Genomic DNA, 11,460 nt, shown 5'->3' with positions numbered 1-11,460 from the left:
CTGTAGTGCAGATCTGATTGTGCAGATGTTATGTGGGTGACTGTAGTACAAATCTGATTGTACAGATGTTATGTGGGTGACTGTAGTGCAGATCTGATTGTACAGATGTTATCTGGGTGACTATAGTACAGATCTGATTGTACAGATGTTATGTGGGTGACTGTAGTACAGATCTGATTGTACAGATGTTATCTGGGTGACTATAGTACAGATCTGATTGTACAGATGTAATGCGGGTGACTGTAGTACAGATCTGATTGTACAGATGTTATGTGGGTGACTGTAGTGCAGATCTGATTGTGCAGATGTTATCTGGGTGACTGTAGTGCAGATCTGATTGTACAGATGTAATGCGGGTGACTGTAGTGCAGATCTGATTGTACAGATGTTATCTGGGTGACTGTAGTACAGATCTGATTATACAGATGTTATGTGGGTGACTGTAGTACAGATCTGATTGTACAGATGTTATCTGGGTGACTGTAGTGCAGATCTGATTGTACAGATGTTATCTGGGTGACTGTAGTGCAGATCTGATTGTACAGATGTTATCTGGGTGACTGTAGTGCAGATCTGATTGTACAGATGTGGTAGATGTGTTGCAGATCTGATTGTACAGATGTGTTGCAGATCTGATTGTACAGATGTTATATGGGTGACTGTAGTACAGATCTGATTGTACAGATGTTATATGGGTGACTGTAGTACAGATCTGATTGTACAGATGGTATGTGGGTGACTGTAGTGCAGATCTGATTGTACAGATGTGGTAGATGTGTTGCAGATCTGATTGTACAGATGTTATGTGGGTGACTGTAGTACAGATCTGATTGCACAGATGTTATATGGGTGACTGTAGTACAGATCTGATTGTACAGATGTTATGTGGGTGACTGTAGTACAGATCTGATTGCACAGATGTTATATGGGTGACTGTAGTGCAGATCTGATTGTACAGATGTTATATGGGTGACTGTAGTGCAGATCTGATTGTACAGATGTTATGTGGGTGACTGTAGTACAGATCTGATTGCACAGATGTTATATGGGTGACTGTAGTGCAGATCTGATTGTACAGATGTTATGTGGGTGACTAGTACAAATCTGATTGTACAGATGTTATGTGGGTGACTGTAGTACAGATCTGATTGCACAGATGTTATATGGGTGACTGTAGTGCAGATCTGATTGTACAGATGTTATGTGCGTGACTGTAGTACAGATCTGATTGTACAGATGTTATGTGGGTGACTGTAGTGCAGATCTGATTGTACAGATGTTATGTGGGTGACTGTAGTACAGATCTGATTGTACAGATGTTATGTGGGTGACTGTAGTGCAGATCTGATTGTACAGATGTTATCTGGGTGACTATAGTAGAGATCTGATTGTACAGATGTTATGTGGGTGACTGTAGTGCAGATCTGATTGCACAGATGTTATCTGGGTGACTGTAGTACAGATCTGATTGTACAGATGTTATCTGGGTGACTATAGTACAGATCTGATTGTACAGATGTTATCTGGGTGACTATAGTAGAGATCTGATTGTACAGATGTTATGTGGGTGACTGTAGTGCAGATCTGATTGCACAGATGTTATCTGGGTGACTGTAGTACAGATCTGATTGTACAGATGTTATCTGGGTGACTATAGTACAGATCTGATTGTACAGATGTTATCTGGGTGACTATAGTAGAGATCTGATTGTACAGATGTTATGTGGGTGACTGTAGTGCAGATCTGATTGCACAGATGTTATCTGGGTGACTATAGTACAGATCTGATTGTACAGATGTAATGCGGGTGACTGTAGTGCAGATCTGATTGTACAGATGTTATCTGGGTGACTAGTACAGATCTGATTATACAGATGTTATGTGGGTGACTGTAGTACAGATCTGATTGTACTGATGTTATCTGGGTGACTGTAGTGCAGATCTGATTGAACAGATGTTATCTGGGTGACTGTAGTGCAGATCTGATTGTACAGATGTTATATGGGTGACTGTAGTACAGATCTGATTGTGCAGATGTTATATGGGTGACTGTAGTGCAGATCTGATTGTACAGATGTGGTAGATGTGTTGCAGATCTGATTGTACAGATGTGTTGCAGATCTGATTGTACAGATGTTATATGGGTGACTGTAGTACAGATCTGATTGTACAGATGGTATATGGGTGACTGTAGTACAGATCTGATTGTACAGATGGTATGTGGGTGACTGTAGTGCAGATCTGATTGTACAGATGTGGTAGATGTGTTGCAGATCTGATTGTACAGATGTTATATGGGTGACTGTAGTACAGATCTGATTGTACAGATGTTATGTGGGTGACTGTAGTACAGATCTGATTGTACATCATCCAGATCATCAGGAGGGCGTTAAACTAGAAGAAGAGGGGACGGGAAGAAAAACATTAGACTCGAACAAAGACGACCCAGGAAAACATACTCAGAAGGGAGGTAAGAACATTTCTAAAACAATCCACAGTGAGGAGATTGGAACAAAACAAAATCCTCTAAACTGCATGCTCGCAAACGCCAGAAGCCTGACAAACAAGATGGAAGAACTAGAAGCAGAAATATCTACAGGTAACTTTGACATAGTGGGAATAACCGAGACATGGTTAGATGAAAGCTATGACTGGGCAGTTAACTTACAGGGTTACAGTCTGTTTAGAAAGGATCGTAAAAATCGGAGAGGAGGAGGGGTTTGTCTCTATGTAAAGTCTTGTCTAAAGTCCACTTTAAGGGAGGATATTAGCGAAGGGAATGAGGATGTCGAGTCCATATGGGTTGAAATTCATGGAGGGAAAAATGGTAACAAAATTCTCATTGGGGTCTGTTACAAACCCCCAAATATAACAGAAAGCATGGAAAGTCTACTTCTAAAGCAGATAGATGAAGCTGCAACCCATAATGAGGTCCTGGTTATGGGGGACTTTAACTACCCGGATATTAACTGGGAAACAGAAACCTGTGAAACCCATAAAGGCAACAGGTTTCTGCTAATAACCAAGAAAAATTATCTTTCACAATTGGTGCAGAATCCAACCAGAGGAGCAGCACTTTTAGACCTAATACTATCTAATAGACCTGACAGAATAACAAATCTGCAGGTGGTTGGGCATTTAGGAAATAGCGACCACAATATTGTGCAGTTTCACCTGTCTTTCACTAGGGGGACTTGTCAGGGAGTCACAAAAACATTGAACTTTAGGAAGGCAAAGTTTGAACAGCTTAGAGATGCCCTTAATCTGGTAGACTGGGACAATATCCTCAGAAATGAGAATACAGATAATAAATGGGAAATGTTTAAGAACATCCTAAATAGGCAGTGTAAGCGGTTTATACCTTGTGGGAATAAAAGGACTAGAAATAGGAAAAACCCAATGTGGCTAAACAAAGAAGTAAGACAGGCAATTAACAGTAAAAAGAAAGCATTTGCACTACTAAAGCAGGATGGCACCATTGAAGCTCTAAAAAACTATAGGGAGAAAAATACTTTATCTAAAAAACTAATTAAAGCTGCCAAAAAGGAAACAGAGAAGCACATTGCTAAGGAGAGTAAAACTAATCCCAAACTGTTCTTCAACTATATCAATAGTAAAAGAATAAAAACTGAAAATGTAGGCCCCTTAAAAAATAGTGAGGAAAGAATGGTTGTAGATGACGAGGAAAAAGCGAACATATTAAACACCTTCTTCTCCACGGTATTCACGGTGGAAAATGAAATGCTAGGTGAAATCCCAAGAAACAATGAAAACCCTATATTAAGGGTCACCAATCTAACCCAAGAAGAGGTGCGAAACCGGCTAAATAAGATTAAAATAGATAAATCTCCGGGTCCGGATGGCATACACCCACGAGTACTAAGAGAACTAAGTAATGTAATAGATAAACCATTATTTCTTATTTTTAGTGACTCTATAGCGACAGGGTCTGTTCCGCAGGACTGGCGCATAGCAAATGTGGTGCCAATATTCAAAAAGGGCTCTAAAAGTGAACCTGGAAATTATAGGCCAGTAAGTCTAACCTCTATTGTTGGTAAAATATTTGAAGGGTTTCTGAGGGATGTTATTCTGGATTATCTCAATGAGAATAACTGTTTAACTCCATATCAGCATGGGTTTATGAGAAATCGCTCCTGTCAAACCAATCTAATCAGTTTTTATGAAGAGGTAAGCTATAGGCTGGACCACGGTGAGTCATTGGACGTGGTATATCTCGATTTTTCCAAAGCGTTTGATACCGTGCCGCACAAGAGGTTGGTACACAAAATGAGAATGCTTGGTCTGGGGGAAATTGTGTGTAAATGGGTTAGTAACTGGCTTAGTGATAGAAAGCAGAGGGTGGTTATAAATGGTATAGTCTCTAACTGGGTCGCTGTGACCAGTGGGGTACCGCAGGGGTCAGTATTGGGACCTGTTCTCTTCAACATATTCATTAATGATCTGGTAGAAGGTTTACACAGTAAAATATCGATATTTGCAGATGATACAAAACTATGTAAAGCAGTTAATACAAGAGAAGATAGTATTCTGCTACAGATGGATCTGGATAAGTTGGAAACTTGGGCTGAAAGGTGGCAGATGAGGTTTAACAATGATAAATGTAAGGTTATACACATGGGAAGAAGGAATCAATATCACCATTACACACTGAACGGGAAACCACTGGGTAAATCTGACAGGGAGAAGGACTTGGGGATCCTAGTTAATGATAAACTTACCTGGAGCAGCCAGTGCCAGGCAGCAGCTGCCAAGGCAAACAGGATCATGGGGTGCATTAAAAGAGGTCTGGATACACATGATGAGAGCATTATACTGCCTCTGTACAAATCCCTAGTTAGACCGCACATGGAGTACTGTGTCCAGTTTTGGGCACCGGTGCTCAGGAAGGATATAATGGAACTAGAGAGAGTACAAAGGAGGGCAACAAAATTAATAAAGGGGATGGGAGAACTACAATACCCAGATAGATTAGCGAAATTAGGATTATTTAGTCTAGAAAAAAGACGAATGAGGGGCGATCTAATAACCATGTATAAGTATATAAGGGGACAATACAAATATCTCGCTGAGGATCTGTTTATACCAAGGAAGGTGACGGGCACAAGGGGGCATTCTTTGCGTCTGGAGGAGAGAATGTTTTTCCACCAACATAGAAGAGGATTCTTTACTGTTAGGGCAGTGAGAATCTGGAATTGCTTGCCTGAGGAGGTGGTGATGGCGAACTCAGTCGAGGGGTTCAAGAGAGGCCTGGATGTCTTCCTGGAGCAGAACAATATTGTATCATACAATTATTAGGTTCTGTAGAAGGACGTAGATCTGGGGATTTATTATGATGGAATATAGGCTGAACTGGATGGACAAATGTCTTTTTTCGGCCTTACTAACTATGTTACTATGTTACTATGTTACTATGTTACAGATGTTATGTGGGTGACTAGTACAGATCTGATTGTACAGATGTTATCTGGGTGACTATAGTACAGATCTGATTGTACAGATGTTATCTGGGTGACTATAGTAGAGATCTGATTGTACAGATGTTATGTGGGTGACTGTAGTGCAGATCTGATTGCACAGATGTTATCTGGGTGACTGTAGTACAGATCTGATTGTACAGATGTTATCTGGGTGACTATAGTACAGATCTGATTGTACAGATGTAATGCGGGTGACTGTAGTGCAGATCTGATTGTACAGATGTTATCTGGGTGACTAGTACAGATCTGATTATACAGATGTTATGTGGGTGACTGTAGTACAGATCTGATTGTACAGATGTTATCTGGGTGACTGTAGTGCAGATCTGATTGTACAGATGTTATATGGGTGACTGTAGTACAGATCTGATTGTACAGATGTTATATGGGTGACTGTAGTGCAGATCTGATTGTACAGATGTGGTAGATGTGTTGCAGATCTGATTGTACAGATGTGTTGCAGATCTGATTGTACAGATGTTATATGGGTGACTGTAGTACAGATCTGATTGTACAGATGTTATATGGGTGACTGTAGTACAGATCTGATTGTACAGATGGTATATGGGTGACTGTAGTACAGATCTGATTGTACAGATGGTATGTGGGTGACTGTAGTGCAGATCTGATTGTACAGATGTGGTAGATGTGTTGCAGATCTGATTGTACAGATGTTATATGGGTGACTGTAGTACAGATCTGATTGTACAGATGTTATATGGGTGACTGTAGTACAGATCTGATTGTACAGATGTTATGTGGGTGACTATAGTGCAGATCTGATTGTACAGATGTGTTTCAGATCTGATTGTACAGATGTAATTGTACAGATGTGGTAGATGTGTTGCAGATCTGATTGTACAGATGTTATGTGGGTGACTGTAGTGCAGATCTGATTGTACAGATGTTATGTGGGTGACTAGTGCAGATCTGATTGTACAGGTGTTATGTGGGTGACTGTAGTGCAGATCTGATTGTACAGATGTGTTGCAGATCTGATTGTACAGATGTAATTGTACAGATGTGGTAGATGTGTTGCAGATCTGATTGTACAGATGTAATTGTACAGATGTGGTAGATGTGTTGCAGATCTGATTGTACAGATGTTATGTGGGTGACTGTAGTACAGATCTGATTGTACAGATGTTATCTGGGCGACTAGTGCAGATCTGATTGTACAGATGTTATGTGGGTGACTAGTGCAGATCTGATTGTACAGATGTTATGTGGGTGACCAGTGCAGATCTGATTGTACAGATGTTATGTGGGTGACCAGTGCAGATCTGATTGTACAGATGTGTTTCAGATCTGATTGTACAGATGTAATTGTACAGATGTGGTAGATGTGTTGCAGATCTGATTGTACAGATGTAATTGTACAGATGTGGTAGATGTGTTGCAGATCTGATTGTACAGATGTTATGTGGGTGACTGTAGTACAGATCTGATTGTACAGATGTTATCTGGGCGACTAGTGCAGATCTGATAGTACAGATGTTATGTGGGTGAGGAGTGCAGATCTGATTGTACAGATGTTATGTGGGTGACCAGTGCAGATCTGATTGTACAGATGTTATATGGGTGACTATAGTGCAGATCTGATTGTACAGATGTGTTTCAGATCTGATTGTACAGATGTTATGTGGGTGACTGTAGTGCAGATCTGATTGTACAGATGTGTCGCAGATTTGATTGTACAGATGTAATTGTACAGATGTGGTAGATGTGTTGCAGATCTGATTGTACAGATGTTATGTGGGTGACTGTAGTGCAGATCTGATTGTACAGATGTAATTGTACAGATGTGGTAGATGTGTTGCAGATCTGATTGTACAGATGTTATGTGGGTGACTGTAGTACAGATCTGATTGTACAGATGTAATTGTACAGATGTGGTAGATGTGTTGCAGATCTGATTGTACAGATGTTATCTGGGTGACTGTAGTACAGATCTGATTGTACAGATGTTATCTGGGTGACTATAGTACAGATCTGATTGTACAGATGTTATCTGGGTGACTATAGTAGAGATCTGATTGTACAGATGTTATGTGGGTGACTGTAGTGCAGATCTGATTGCACAGATGTTATCTGGGTGACTGTAGTACAGATCTGATTGTACAGATGTTATCTGGGTGACTATAGTACAGATCTGATTGTACAGATGTAATGCGGGTGACTGTAGTGCAGATCTGATTGTACAGATGTTATCTGGGTGACTAGTACAGATCTGATTATACAGATGTTATGTGGGTGACTGTAGTACAGATCTGATTGTACAGATGTTATCTGGGTGACTGTAGTGCAGATCTGATTGAACAGATGTTATCTGGGTGACTGTAGTGCAGATCTGATTGTACAGATGTTATATGGGTGACTGTAGTACAGATCTGATTGTACAGATGTTATATGGGTGACTGTAGTGCAGATCTGATTGTACAGATGTGGTAGATGTGTTGCAGATCTGATTGTACAGATGTGTTGCAGATCTGATTGTACAGATGTTATATGGGTGACTGTAGTACAGATCTGATTGTACAGATGTTATATGGGTGACTGTAGTACAGATCTGATTGTACAGATGTTATATGGGTGACTGTAGTACAGATCTGATTGTACAGATGGTATATGGGTGACTGTAGTACAGATCTGATTGTACAGATGGTATGTGGGTGACTGTAGTGCAGATCTGATTGTACAGATGTGGTAGATGTGTTGCAGATCTGATTGTACAGATGTTATATGGGTGACTGTAGTACAGATCTGATTGCACAGATGTTATATGGGTGACTGTAGTACAGATCTGATTGTACAGATGTTATATGGGTGACTGTAGTACAGATCTGATTGTACAGATGTTATGTGGGTGACTATAGTGCAGATCTGATTGTACAGATGTGTTTCAGATCTGATTGTACAGATGTAATTGTACAGATGTGGTAGATGTGTTGCAGATCTGATTGTACAGATGTTATGTGGGTGACTGTAGTGCAGATCTGATTGTACAGATGTTATGTGGGTGACTAGTGCAGATCTGATTGTACAGGTGTTATGTGGGTGACTGTAGTGCAGATCTGATTGTACAGATGTGTTGCAGATCTGATTGTACAGATGTAATTGTACAGATGTGGTAGATGTGTTGCAGATCTGATTGTACAGATATGGAAACAGGAACACATGGGCTACTTGCACAGTGAACAAGTCTGTATGATCATGTTCACACACCACCAAGAAACCTGAAGACACAAAAGAGAATAGTAAAACCAAAAACACTCAGTTTAAAAAAAATGTTGCAGTAATCCGCAAGTGCTAGTAAAAGATGTAAAAAACAGGGTATTTGGTTGATACGTTTTTTGCAAAAAATGTATACTAAGCTGCTCTACCAATCTTCACGGTATACCCTTATCAGAGCAGTCCTAACTAATGTATGCAATCCCTATCTGATGTATTTAAAAACCTGATCATCTGTATATAACCTGTGTGAACAGGGTTCAGAGAGGAAAAAATCCATGTGTGCATACAGGGTAGAACAGCTTTTGTGCAGATAGCCCAAGAGGAGTGGTGGAACTCCCCAGTCTTGTAGACACAAGAGAACAATTATGGAAACAAAAACTGAGTGTTTTTGGTTTTACTATTCTCTTTTGTGTCTTCAGGTTTCTTGGTGGTGTGTGAACATGATCATACAGACTTGTTCACTGTGCAAGTAGCCCATGTGTTCCTGTTTCCATAATTGTTCTCTTGTGTCTACAAGACTGGGGAGCTCCACCACTCCTCTTGGGCTATCTGCACAAAAGCTGTTCTACCCTGTATGCACACATGGATTTTTTCCTCTCTGAACCCTGTTCACACAGGTTATATACAGATGATCAGGTTTTTAAATACATCAGATAGGGATTGCATACATTAGTTAGGACTGCTCTGATAAGGGTATACCGTGAAGATTGGTAGAGCAGCTTAGTATACATTTTTTGCAAAAAACGTATCAACCAAATACCCTGTTTTTTACATCTTTTACTAGCACTTGCGGATTACTGCAACATTTTTTTTAAACTGAGTGTTTTTGGTTTTACTATTCTCTTTTGTGTCTTCTGATTGTACAGATGTAATTGTACAGATGTGGTAGATGTGTTGCAGATCTGATTGTACAGATGTTATGTGGGTGACTGTAGTACAGATCTGATTGTACAGATGTTATCTGGGCGACTAGTGCAGATCTGATTGTACAGATGTTATGTGGGTGACTAGTGCAGATCTGATTGTACAGATGTTATGTGGGTGACCAGTGCAGATCTGATTGTACAGATGTTATGTGGGTGACCAGTGCAGATCTGATTGTACAGATGTGTTTCAGATCTGATTGTACAGATGTAATTGTACAGATGTGGTAGATGTGTTGCAGATCTGATTGTACAGATGTAATTGTACAGATGTGGTAGATGTGTTGCAGATCTGATTGTACAGATGTTATGTGGGTGACTGTAGTACAGATCTGATTGTACAGATGTTATCTGGGCGACTAGTGCAGATCTGATAGTACAGATGTTATGTGGGTGAGGAGTGCAGATCTGATTGTACAGATGTTATGTGGGTGACCAGTGCAGATCTGATTGTACAGATGTTATATGGGTGACTATAGTGCAGATCTGATTGTACAGATGTGTTTCAGATCTGATTGTACAGATGTTATGTGGGTGACTGTAGTGCAGATCTGATTGTACAGATGTGTCGCAGATTTGATTCTACAGATGTAATTGTACAGATGTGGTAGATGTGTTGCAGATCTGATTGTACAGATGTTATGTGGGTGACTGTAGTGCAGATCTGATTGTACAGATGTAATTGTACAGATGTGGTAGATGTGTTGCAGATCTGATTGTACAGATGTTATGTGGGTGACTGTAGTACAGATCTGATTGTACAGATGTAATTGTACAGATGTGGTAGATGTGTTGCAGATCTGATTGTACAGATGTTATCTGGGTGACTGTAGTACAGATCTGATTGTACAGATGTTATGTGGGTGACTGTAGTGCAGATCTGATTGTACAGATGTAATTGTACAGATGTGGTAGATGTGTTGCAGATCTGATTGTACAGATGTTATCTGGGTGACTGTAGTACAGATCTGATTGTACAGATGTTATGTGGGTGACTGTAGTGCAGATCTGATTGTACAGATGTAATTGTACAGATGTGGTAGATGTGTTGCAGATCTGATTGTACAGATGTTATCTGGGTGACTGTAGTACAGATCTGATTGTACAGATGTTATGTGGGTGACTGTAGTACAGATCTGATTGTACAGATGTAATTGTACAGATGTGGTAGATGTGTTGCAGATCTGATTGTACAGATGTTATCTGGGTGACTGTAGTATAGATCTGATTGTACAGATGTTATGTGGGTGACTGTAGTGCAGATCTGATTGTACAGATGTTATCTGGGTGACTGTAGTGCAGATCTGATTGTACAGATGTAATTGTACAGATGTGGTAGATGTGTTGCAGATCTGATTGTACAGATGTTATGTGGGTGACTGTAGTGCAGATCTGATTGTACAGATGTTATCTGGGTGACTGTAGTGCAGATCTGATTGTACAGATGTAATTGTACAGATGTGGTAGATGTGTTGCAGATCTGATTGTACAGATGTTATGTGGGTGACTATAGTGCAGATCTGATTGTACAGATGTGTTTCAGATCTGATTGTACAGATGTTATGTGGGTGACTGTAGTGCAGATCTGATTGTACAGATGTAATTGTACAGATGTGGTAGATGTGTTGCAGATCTGATTGTACAGATGTTATCTGGGTGACTGTAGTACAGATCTGATTGTACAGATGTTATGTGGGTGACTGTAGTGCAGATCTGATTGTACAGATGTAATTGTACAGATGTGGTAGATGTGTTGCAGATCTGATTGTACAGATGTTATCTGGGTGACTGTAGTACAGATCTGA

This window comes from Ranitomeya imitator, chromosome 7 (genome assembly GCF_032444005.1).
Source record: "Ranitomeya imitator isolate aRanImi1 chromosome 7, aRanImi1.pri, whole genome shotgun sequence".
In the NCBI taxonomy this organism is placed as follows: domain Eukaryota; kingdom Metazoa; phylum Chordata; class Amphibia; order Anura; family Dendrobatidae; genus Ranitomeya; species Ranitomeya imitator.
Note: the sequence above shows the minus strand (reverse complement) of the source record.